This window comes from Lactuca saligna, chromosome 6, assembly GCF_052625555.1.
Source record: "Lactuca saligna cultivar CGN05327 chromosome 6, ASM5262555v1, whole genome shotgun sequence".
Taxonomy (NCBI): domain Eukaryota; kingdom Viridiplantae; phylum Streptophyta; class Magnoliopsida; order Asterales; family Asteraceae; genus Lactuca; species Lactuca saligna.
The window spans coordinates 150,583,258-150,595,997 of NC_136422.1; positions in this window are offsets into that span (position 1 = coordinate 150,583,258).

Sequence of the window (12,740 nt, forward strand, 5' to 3'; positions counted from 1 at the left end):
TGTAGAGTATACACTTTTGGTTATGAAATGGTGTGACTGTCCCAAAGAAAAGCAAATTTTAAATATCGATACTTTGTTTGACCATATGTTAAAGAGAAAGGCTAATTATGAGATAGTCCTATGTGTCATTCCTGAAGAGCCCATATGTTTCTATTGCCAATTGAATGGACATTGAATGCGAAGCTGCCCAGAATACCTGAACGATCTTAAAGATAGTAAATTCAAGTTGTATAACTCTACTTCAAGTACATCCACTATCTAACATAGTTAGATAGATTAATAGATTGATAATCACATTTTGATATTTTGCAGAATCTAAGAGAAAGAATGAAGCTTAAGAAGAGTAAGTTGAATTTGCTCATGAGAGATGGATTTTACTTGTATAGTTTGATGATCAGATTCTTGAGTTGTTGCTTAAGAGTTATGATAGATTAGTAGATTGCTTAGGAAATTTTTAGAAACATAGTTTTCATATATTTGCATTGTAATGATAAATTTTTCCACAGATTATCAATATAGTAAAATTTTGTTTTATTTACTTTGTATTTCATTGCAATGACATTAATCTATCTAACTATGTTAGATAGTGGATGTACTTGAAGTAGAGTTATACAACTTGAATTTACTATCTCTAAGATCGTTCAGGTATTCTGGGCAGCTTCGCATTCAATGTCCCTTCAATTGGCAATAGAAACATATGAGCTCTTCAGGAATGACACATAGGACTATCTCATAATTAGTCTTTCTCTTTAACATATGGTCAAACAAAGTATCGATATTTAAATTTTGCTTTTCTTTGGGACAGTCACACCATTTCATAATCAAAAGCATGTACTCTACATGGATGTACTTGAAGTAGAGTTATACAACTTGAATTTACTATCTCTAAGATCGTTCAGGTATTCTGGGCAGCTTCGCATTCAATGTCCCTTCAATTGGCAATAGAAACATATGGGCTCTTCAGGAATGACACATAGGACTATCTCATAATTAGTCTTTCTCTTTAACATAAGGTCAAACAAAGTATCGATATTTAAATTTTGCTTTTCTTTGGGACAGTCACACCATTTCATAATCAAAAGTGTGTACTCTACAGTGAACCTAGAGTCAAAGAGAACATGTTCCACGGAATCTTGTGCAGTACTACATAAAGGACAATGTTGATTTAGAAAAAGTACCCATTGGTGAGCAAGGGTCTCTGCAGCTGGAATTCTTCCATATTGAGCACGCTAGATAAAGCACAAAACTTTGATGGGACAGCTTTAATCCTTCAATCTTTGGCCACAAATATAAGTTTACTTTTGAGTCAAAATACTTTGCGCACGATATTCACAAAAGACATGCCGTCTGGAGCAATATGAAACCAAAATTTATATTATTCCTTAGTAAATGCGTGAGAGTACACAGTTCATTAAGCCTAACTACCGTTTCACGAGTCCTCGGGGTGAATTTCCAGCACCATCTAAAGCCATTGATGATAAGTATCAAATTTAAAATTTCATATCATGTTAGACTTTAAAAGAATTGATTGCTACGACAACCATTGACCCACGATCATATGGATAGTTGCTTAAATGGACCACACCATTGACTTGAGATCTAATTGATGATCGAGTCAATGGACCTATATTTATTGTTCACGACTTTAGGTTTACATACAAAAATTCAAATGAGTTACCTAGAACTTAATTTTTCATGCCGTTCAAAGAAAGTTATTTACAAGCCTTATATTTTACAAACTTATTCCTTGTTATTTATAAATCTTTAAACAGTTTATAAAATCAGCTCACTAATATTTTATGTTAATATATAATACGTACTAAAAAGTCAAAATTATTACATATACTTATAACAAATAAATTTATTAGTTTAACTGCTAATTTATTTGTGCAGTAGAAATATATTTTGACATTTGAAGAGTTTAATTGCGATAAAAGGTAATTTAGAATTTTGATTTTTGAGATGGAACTAGACTACTAGAGCAAGGATTTTTATCCATCAGGAAAATTGTTTAAATTAGTGATTATAAATATCAATACGAGTGAAGCCGTTACACAACTTGTTTGAGTCCACTGAGTGTAAATGCTATTAATCTACTTCATGTATTTATAGTTTTTATATTCTATTCTATCTAGTTAATATGTAACATCCTACTTTTAGGATTAAAAAATTACGTTTGAATTAAATAAATAAAATAAATTTAATAAAATAATAAATAAAAATAAAAATAATAAGATAAAACATATTATTAGTGAATATATAAATTTGAGGTGATGAAAGTTAGATTTTATACATTTAGTAAACAAATGTTAAAATCGACAAATTAGGAAAGTTGAGTTTTACTAAGAGTTGACTCACTTAAGTGGGATTAAGACTATTAAAGTCAAGTTTGTGGTGGGGAAGGACTAGAAGTGTCAACTTTCCATATAGATGATGCAATTTTGAGACATGGTGGTTTTTTAGTAAATGTCGGAAGTTGTTCGGTAAAAACAAGAAGTTAAGAACTTGAAACAAGAACCAACACTACTTTTCCCTCTAATTTCTTGTGGTACACGATTTTAGAGATTTTGAGAAGTTCTTATGACGATTTTGTGAAGAGATTCATCATATGGCTTGGATTCAAGGAGATTTTGGTAATTTAAAGCTAGATTTGAAGTCTTTTACACATGCATGGTAAAAATCTTCATCAGAACTCTTTATATTTGAAATAGGGTTTGGCGGAGAATTCAAATCAGATTTTTGTTGGATAATTATAATTAGAGTTTTATTTCTAATCCAATATATGGTGTTCCAAATGGTTCTAAGCTTGAAATATTTTTCCTATTAATGAATTTGAGTTTTGAGTAAATGTAACCATAAACCCTAGTTATGGAGTTATGAGTAATGGAGTTGATAAATAAGAAATTATTTGGATTCTTTGATCAATGGTGAATTTGATACATTATACCTAATGTAGATGTTCAAACTTATGAATGTGTAAATCTAGGGTTTTAAACATTGTAATTGGTCATTTCAAGGCTTGTTGTTTCAAAAGAGTAGAAACAACTCTAATAAGTAAGCTTATGTTCAGTCAATTAGAATTTATTCATTAAAAATGATCATTATCATAAACTTAGGGAAACTTCAGTAATCCAAAGTGATTCAATAAAGTATTGTAGTGTTTGGATATTTTGGAAACAGAGTCGGACGCAAGATTTCATAATAGGGGTTGCACGGGAAGATTAGGGGTTGTACGATAGTAGAAAAAATAAAAAATTTAAAAAATTTCGAAAAGTTTTCCACTACGGCCGGAAAATTTAGGGGTTGCCGGTGCCACCCCGGAACCCCCCTAAATCCGCCCCTGGTCGAGAAGGCAATCTAGTATTATGATGTGGGCTCGTGAGCAGGCCAGTTAGGAGCTATGGGTCGAAGGGGCAATCCAGTCTCGTGTTTTTGAGATTAGGGGAAATACAATCTAATGTTGTGGGCCTATTGTGTATGCATTAGATATGTATAGTTGAGTGTGGTACTTTGGGGAAAACTCATTAAGCTTTGGCTTATAGTTGTTGGTTTTATGGTTCTAGCTACATCCGATGAATAGATCAACATAAAGGGGTGATTGTACTCATCATCTTAGTAGTTGTAATATTATTGGACATACTTGATTTTATTACTTTGATTTGATATGAGTGTAAAACTATGTTTTTGGTGACTTAGATTTGATGGAACACGGTTTTTACCTCTTTTAAAAAAAATTCCTATAATTTTTGGGATGTTATAAGTTTTAAAGAGGTTTTTACACCTGAAGAGTTCATGTTTGCAATGGAAATCATTTATTTATATCCAAAAGTGTTAAATGATTTTTTGGAGATTTCCTATTGGCTAAATTAAGATGCAGATTCATTTGACTTTGAAGATGTGAAATCCCAGTTTTACTCACTAGGATTTTCCAATGCCTAACCTATATTTGGAAATATATTCGGGTAAAGGTGGTGAATGAAGGTTAGATGATCTTGGATATCTAGGAAGGCCATAATTATGTAGTGGTTACTTTATCTATGTAATAATAGTATGATTGAGTACTCTCTCTAAAATATTTTAAAACCTATGAATGTTTAGAAAATGTAAGGCAATAGGACTATTTTACGAAAAATGATGTATCTGAATAATTAAAGACTTAAAATGGTTTTAAACTATTAAAACAAAAAAAACAAAAAAAAAAAACAAAAAAAAAAAAAAAAAAAAAAAAAAAAAAAAATGAAGGGTTCATAGCTATCAGATAGCTTTGTTAAATTATATAAGATAATTTTTTCTAGGTTGAGGAGTGGAAGGTTAATATTGATAATTTAATATATATATATATATATATATATATATATATATATATATATATATATATATATATATATATATATATATATATATATATATATATATATATATATTGAAATGAAAAGCTAAAATGCGTTAACTAGAGTTAGAATGACATTATTGCAAACAATATTGGGAATTGAGGAATATATATTATATCAAGTTTTAAGGTTGTAACTCAAGTAATTCGGTTCTTAGAAAGTTTAAGATCTCGGTTCTTTTGGGAGGTAAAGTCACGAAAAAATATCAACTAGGTTAAGTAGGATTTAATGGTCATGTAAAAAAGGTATTGTTGTCAAAAACTAGAAAAAATTTATTGTATTTTTTCTTTAGTTGTGACAATGGTGGTTTGTAAATGAAGGAAAATATTTCGGGGGATAAAGTGATTAATGTTGGATACAAGTGATAACAAGTTGATTCGATCCGTAAAATTTTAGATAATTTATTCAATAGCTAAAAGGATTTAAATAGCCATTACCCAGAAAGAAAATTGGAAAACCTAAAAAATCAAAACAGATTACCACATCCCTATATCTACGTTCAACACAAGGAAGATAAGAATGTATGACTGATTAATATGGATTACCAAGTCACATAGACACATGACATAGGACTTATTTAAACATACTCAAATATATATGGGCTAGACTAACCATAAGTATCAACCTAAGAAATTCCTTCCCTTAAACAAGTAAGATTAAGCTTCTTGTTTAACGTCTTGCACCCCGATTTCCTTCCTGGTCAACTCAAATGCATTCAGTGTCAATGGCTTGATCATGATATCTTCTAGATGCTCCTTTTTTCTATAGAGCTTTAGTTGGATGATATCTTTGTTCACCAATTCTCTGATGTAATGGAAATGAATAACTATATGCTTTGTTCTTCAATGCATTACTAGGTTCTTTGACAACTTTATGGCTGAACAGTTATCACACATAACCTCCATTGTTCTAGCTTTTTCTTTAAGTTCTTCGAGTAGCCCTTTCATCCATATACAATGACATGCACATGTTGTAGCCACAACATGTTCTGCTTCAGTTGTTGACAAGGTGACCACTTCTTGATTACGTGAGCTCCAACATATTTTTGTTCCACTGAACATACATAAATACCCAGAAGTGCTTTTTTGGTCCTCTAGATCACATGTATAATTATTGTCAGTGAACACCCTTAACTTCTGAGTTTGATCCTTCCGATAGTGCAACCCATAATTTATAGTCCCCTTTATATACCTCAATACTCACTTTGCCACAAGCATGTGTTCCTCTTTGGGTTTTCACATAAATCTACTAACAAGCCGACCACATACATCAAATACAGTCGTGTCGTTGTTAAGTACGTGAGACTTCCTATTAGACTCATATACTTGGTGTTATTCACGTCCTTCCCTGCTGTAAGCTTCATAAATTTTGTACCCAGAGCAATTGGATTCTTCACCCCATTTGCCTCCCACATTCTGAAAAGCTTTAGGACTTCTTTTGCATATTGTGATTGACATAACTTGATTGCTTTTGAATTATGGTTGACTTTCACTCCAAGGAAGAATTTCATCTTCCCGAGATCGAACATTTTAAATTCACGTTTCATAGATTTTTTAAATGACTCATACATCACTTGCTCATTTCCAACATAGATTAAATCATCAATGTATAAGCTAAAAATGATGACTTTATCCTTTACCTTCTTTAAAAATAGTGTGTGATTATGGCTTCTTTTCTTAAACCCTTCACATATGAAGTAACTTTCTATCCGATTAAACCAAGTTGGGGAGCATGATTTAATCCGTACAACGCACGCTTTAACCTGTACACCTTAGCTTCATCTACTTTCTTTATGAACCCCTTTGGTTGGGTGACATGCACCACCTCCTTGAGTTCACCATTTAAGAAGGTGCTTTTGACATCTAATTGGTAAAATGTCCACTTTCATTGTGTTGCCACTGCTAGTAGAGTCCTAATTATGTCCCATCAAGCCACAGGGGAGAACACTTAATTATAATTTATACGTTCTCATTGGGCATATCCTTTTACTACTAATTTGGCTTTGTATTTTTCAACCTTTCCAAGTTCATTGAGTTTTGTCTTGTCTACCCATTTACCCTTATAGGCTTGATTCCAGCTAGAGGGTCAATAATTCCCATGTATGGTTTTTTTTTCTATGGCAATTATCTCAGCATTCATTGCTTGTACCCATTTGTCATTTTGTAGGCTTCTTCAGACGTTATTGGATCATCAGTGGCACTATACATAGTGATATCGGCTTTGTCTTCATTGAACATGTCTTGCTCTATGTAGTAGTCATTCATCCATACAAGTGGTCTTCGAGTACGATTGCATGACTTATGTTGTGGAGTCAGTGCGCTTTGATCCTGTGAATTTCTTGAGGTGGTTGACACAAGGTTGTTAGGACCTTCATGTGTACTTTGAATTGGGGACATTCCTTAAACTGGAGAGCTTTCTTCAATTCCAAAGTCTTACGTTGAGTTAGGAGGACTTTGTGATTCTTTTGCATTATTTTCTTCATGTCGATTCTCTTGTACTTTTTCATCATCTTCTACAATTAGCTCATGTACTTTCTGGTTCTCATTAAACCGATTGCATCGAAACTTCATCAAAAACAACATCTCTGTTGATCACTATTTTCTTGCTTACTGGGTCATATAATAGATAGGCTTTTGATTCTTGACAAACACCCATAAATACGCACTTATGACTTCTTGCATCCAATTTTGTTCTTAATTGAGCATTTATAATGCTAACGTAGCCCTCAGGGAAAACGTCAAAAAATGAGAAGTCAAACTAACGCCAAGTTTGGCCTGGTTAGAATTTGGTCGTATCCAGCCTAAGACCAAGGTCGGGCCTTCACCAACGCGGATTCACTGATATAGCGGTTAAGGGGCAGAACTACGCCTTGCCCTCTTCTCTTAGAATAAATACCCCGGAAAACGTGGGACCAATTAGAGAGTTCCACTTTCCCATCTTATGACACCCACAATCATCATAATATTGAAGATTCTCCTCTAGCAAATAAGGCAACGAGGCAAAAAGACGTGTGGAGGATCCTCTGATACGGATCCGCCAAGACTCAACATAATTAGTTAAGAGGCGCGCAGCTCTTAATCAGGTATAAAAGGACCCTTCTTCCTCATGAAGGGGAGGAGGGAACTCTTTTTCCTCATAATTACCTTTTCTTCTCTCAGAATCAATTCTAACTTGATCATCGCAGCTTCATCTCACGAATCCCTCCCGAACATCGACTAACGATCATCTTTCTATTTTTGTATTGTCATATCAAGAGAAGGAACTCACTCGACTCTCACCCTCGATCTCAATTCAACCATCTCTGACATATCACAACATTTGGTGTCATCCGGACGTATCTCCATAACGATACATCCACGAAGCACAACCAAAGAGCAAAAATAGCAGGCAAACTTTCGGCAACATCAAGAGCAGCAGAGACAAGCCCAATGCATCTAGTGTAGCCGTTAGACGGGGGGGGGGGGGGGGGGGGGGAGTTCCCATCCAGGAATAACATGCTTAAAATCGCACGCCAGTCTCACAGATACCATCCAGCTCTGCAGCTGAAACGACGGCAACCTACATAGCCAGTCTATAGCGCCAAACAGTTAACCCACCTCCATAAGCAACAATCGTAACCATAACTCCATAGATTGTCGCAACACAAAAAATGGAGATACCTGTTTCGCAGTAATAATCGTTTTTGCACAGTTCGGGCACTAGAACCTGGATCCCTCATAATATTCAACTGCATTCACAATATTCATCGATGGTCTACCCACACGCCACTATGGCAGGCTTGTCCTATGTGCCGTTGTTTGTACATCAATCACCGGTCTTTAACCCGTTCGCACAACAGGCTCAAGGTCCAATCTCAAAAGTGTCTCAATCGCAAGTCACAGGAGTGTAGACCTCGATCAACTAGGGATCCAGCTCCTATGGACCTAGCGCCCATTTCCTAGTAGCACCAGAACTCACCCTCTTCATGGAGAGTACTCAACCATTCAACCCGTCTATGCAAGAGTATACGAGAGTAAGCCCATACATAGTTCACCCGACAGGTCAATACATATTCCAGCAATTTGGATCACAGCCAAACTTGTAGTCGTATCAACCATCCATCTCGTTAGTGGCCATGCACAACCTGATCTACGCGAGCCCCTACCAGACGCAACAACATATGGCCTATGGCGGTATGTCATACTCGTACATGGAAAAATCCCATGCCAAGTGAAAGCTCTAATTTCATCCATGAATTGCTACAATACGAGATCTCACACACTGTGATAATGTCGAACATGCCAAAATACGATGGAACTACTGACCCAGATGACCACATCGACAACTACGAGTGGACGATGACATCTCTAAAGATGGATCATTACTTCAATTGCACCTATTTCCCCTGCACCCTAACAAGAAACGTGGGCAAGTGGTTCAAGTCTCTGAGGCCAGGAAATATTTCGAATTTTGAGCAGATGAAATACCTTTTCCTCAACAACTTCATACAGTTGAGGAAAAGAAAATAGGATGCCAACTCTGTGATGGCGTGTAAGCAAAGGGAAGGAGAGTCGATTCGTGACTATTACGATCGATTCACTATTGCTACCATGAAGTTCCCAGGACAAGAAGATTTCCTGGTGACGGGCGCCTTTGCCCAAGGTGTGCTTTATAGGCCCCTATCTAAGAAGATGCAAGGGACAGTCCCCGGATCCAGGGACAAGCTCAAGTTCCATGTGGAAAAATACATGAGACAAATCGAAGGGGAAGAGCGAAAGGAGGCCAATCTCAAAGTTATACCCAACACATACATCAAATAGGAGGAGGCGGTGTCCCGGCCGAGCTCAGTCCAGCAAGAGAGGCAAGACGACAACCAGCAGAAATACAATCGCCACTCTAGACACATGTCGAGGAGGTACACGCCATTCAACAAAAATGACAATAGGAATGGTCATGCAATAAAACAAATCCATCAAACGAGAGCAAGGACAAGACCAAGTTCTGTGAATATCACAAGAGAAAAAATCATGATACCACCATATGCATGGTATTGAAAAGGGAGATAGATGAGAAGCATTTAGTTGGAAACATAGTTGACATTACAAAAGAGCTCAAAGAAAAATTTGATGAGAACAAACACCAGCCTAAAACTCAAAAGGATGGGGGGAAAGGACCATGATAAGAGGTCAGAGATACTTACCATCACTGGGCCACGCCCATGAAGCCATCTCCAAAGCCAACATACAAGTGCGATGGTATACAATCAAAACATGCTTAACATAGCCTTTCCAATGAGTGATCTTAGACCAAAACACTAGGATCCAAATGACCCATTGCACATCTTAGGGTTCATTAGCCAAAACTGTGTTAAGCATGTATACATTCATAATGGAAGCAGGGTCAACGTAATCTATGAGCACTTCCTTCGTCGGTTGCCAATCGGTTGGAAAAAGTACCTCCAACCACCACAGCAGGGTCCGCTATTCAAGTTCACTGGTCATGGCATCTAGAGAGCAGGTACAATCATGCTCCCATTTACATTAGTTAGTCGTGATGGGAAAAAACAGGTAACGAAGGTACTCGAGTTCTGCGTTGTTGATTGTCCAGCTGAACACAATATTCTACTGAGTCGACCTGCACTTTTTCAGCTACAAGCGATTCCGTCCACTCTCCACGAAATTTTCTAAAATTCAGAACAAGTGACAGTTAGGAAAAGGTCATAGAAACCATACCAGATAATGAACATGGTACCCAATAAGAAACAAAGCAAGAAACCAAATCGTGTCAAAGTGAAAGTTTCCAGAAGATGGAGAATCCACAGCGGAGATCAGCAACAACACAAATACTGGTCCATGAGTCTAGGAAAAGACAAAGAGACGTGTTCAGACAACTCACAACATCTCTTTCACGGAAAGAAGCATACATTGATCCAAAGATGGTCCATCCATAGCACAGAGCAAAAATCGCAAAGCGAGGAGATGCCTAACCGTGGGCAAGGCATCAGTCTGACCCGCAATCAATGGTCAAGCCATGCCCAGACAAAGAATGATTCAAGATTGGAACCTAATCTTTTCCAATGACAATGATGAACCAAACCCCTTCAGGATGAAGAATATAAGCGCTAGAACCAATAAAGATAGTGAAGGAGTGTCACTCAATCTAACACGCAAGATTTACTGTAGAAGAGAACCAAGCGGGGTCTCTGATGAAAAAAACCCAAATAACCATGTGAAACTCATGATTGATAGGCATGCAGCAAAGAGCGAGTGGGATTCTCACCTGTACAAGGGGAGACGCTTCCCACGGTCTCAGCATGCATTGGGTCAAGAAGGAGGGAAAGTGTAAGCGCCCGCGGAGCATGAACGGCAAAATTCAACTCTTCTACACCAAAACTCGGTGGTGGAAGCAGGAAGGAACCCTAATCTATCAAGAAAACTTTGAGGAGATGAGAAAAGGACGCACAACCATGATGAGGTAGTCACAGCAGATCACTCAACCAAAAATAAAGTGAAGGTTGAGAAAAGGGAGTATGGTCAAACTCCACACAGGATAACCGTAATCCAAGTGCCGACGTGAAGACCGGGCCCATGCCCTGATACTTAAACTTTTAGAGTCTAATGTTTCATGTCTTTTGTTTTTAAGAATTAATATAATTTTAATTTTGAAAAAGCTTTCCAGAATCCTGTTTAACCAATTTCAAAAGCATAAAGTAAAGATATTGTGCATATTTTCTGAGTAGCAACAACCGCTGATCACATACGCTACTTGAGAAAAATCTATACAATGATGCAAGCATAGGTCTTAAAGAATCATAATCTTTACCTAAAAATTTTCCAACAACATCTCATATCTAAGAATGTATAAATCTTAATTGATGGCATAAAAAAGGGGGTCCTAAAAAGATTCATAACATTTCCCCCAAAAATTAGATAGTAGAAGGCCTTGAGGTGACGATCTCGACCAACATACAGGTAGCTAAACCTCAAAGTATAGTCAGGAACATTGGCCAACATTTCGCGAATTAACATATAAAACTTGATTAAACATACAATTTAGTGACATATAAGTCAATAATAGCGGTTATATGACGTCTGAAACACGTACTAACCGATCAACGCAAACCCAAGAACAAAGAAGTGTGTAGAAAAGAATTACAGTAAAAATGTCGAATAACCTTAGCCTAAAGATATCATAGGTCAAATCAAAATACAGAAAAAGCATTTCTATTCCAAGTACAAATCAAAATACACAGTTCTTGGTCATTGACAATTAGTATCTTTCATTACACATATAACACAAGGGAGTGTGGATACATTACAGAATAAACAAAAAGGGACAAACAAAAATCAATCCCTAGAGCCCAAGGAAAAGCTTCCTGGACCCAACCTACGACAAAACTGGCGGAAGCTATCATATTCCAGCTCCCCCAGATGAAAGTGACCTGCAAAATCTGTCTCAGCAATGGAAGAAAGGGTAATATCCACCTCTTCGGCTCCTCTTAAGACATGGTCAAGATTCGGGGATTCAGGTTCACCAAAAGTTGTAGAACAACCTGCCAACTGTTTCCCTTTTTCAAGCTTAAAGGCCTCACACGCCTTTTGAACACCTTGGATCCCGCTGGAAAATTCCACACTCACGATAACCTTATTGATTTCTCGGACCACCCCCTTTTCTAACATCCATTTCAAGTTGCCTCGAGCAACAACACCGTCAACCCGGGCACGGGCCCGTCGTTGTTAGCACCTGGCTAACTCACTCTCTAGAACACCCTTCTCTCGGGTTATAGAAATCACTTGATTTTCGAGTCACTCCACTTGGCCCTCTAGAGTGGCCACATGATCTTCCAAAGTGGCCTTCTCGCAGTCCACAATGCAATTTTTCTCAGATAATACTCGATGCTCTGCCTCTGAATCATGGAATTCCCCCTTACGCCTGCAACGACATCTTGCAAAGTTTTTAATTATGCATCATTTATGCCAGAGCGGCAAACCCGATCAGCATCATATCAAAGGTCAACGGCCATGCGAGTTCCCGATTGGGCCGCAAATAACTTCATTGTGGCCGGTGGATGGGCACGACTATTCCATTCCAGGGCAGCGATGTATTCTGACAGTAAGGAATCCTTAGTAACCACCCAACCTAAAGCATAAGCCTCGGAAGCCAAGGGGGAGGACGCAGTTCTCACTTCATCAACCATGGAAGGTTTGTCCGATGGTGAAGAATCTCCTGACATGCCCGGTGCACCCCCAAGCACGAAATAGGAACCAGGATCAACTGAGAGCAAGTCAGTAAACTACAAAGGTGATGCCTTTAAAGAACTAGGTACCACCACTATCTCTTTCTGCCCAGTCATAGAAAAATTATCGCCAA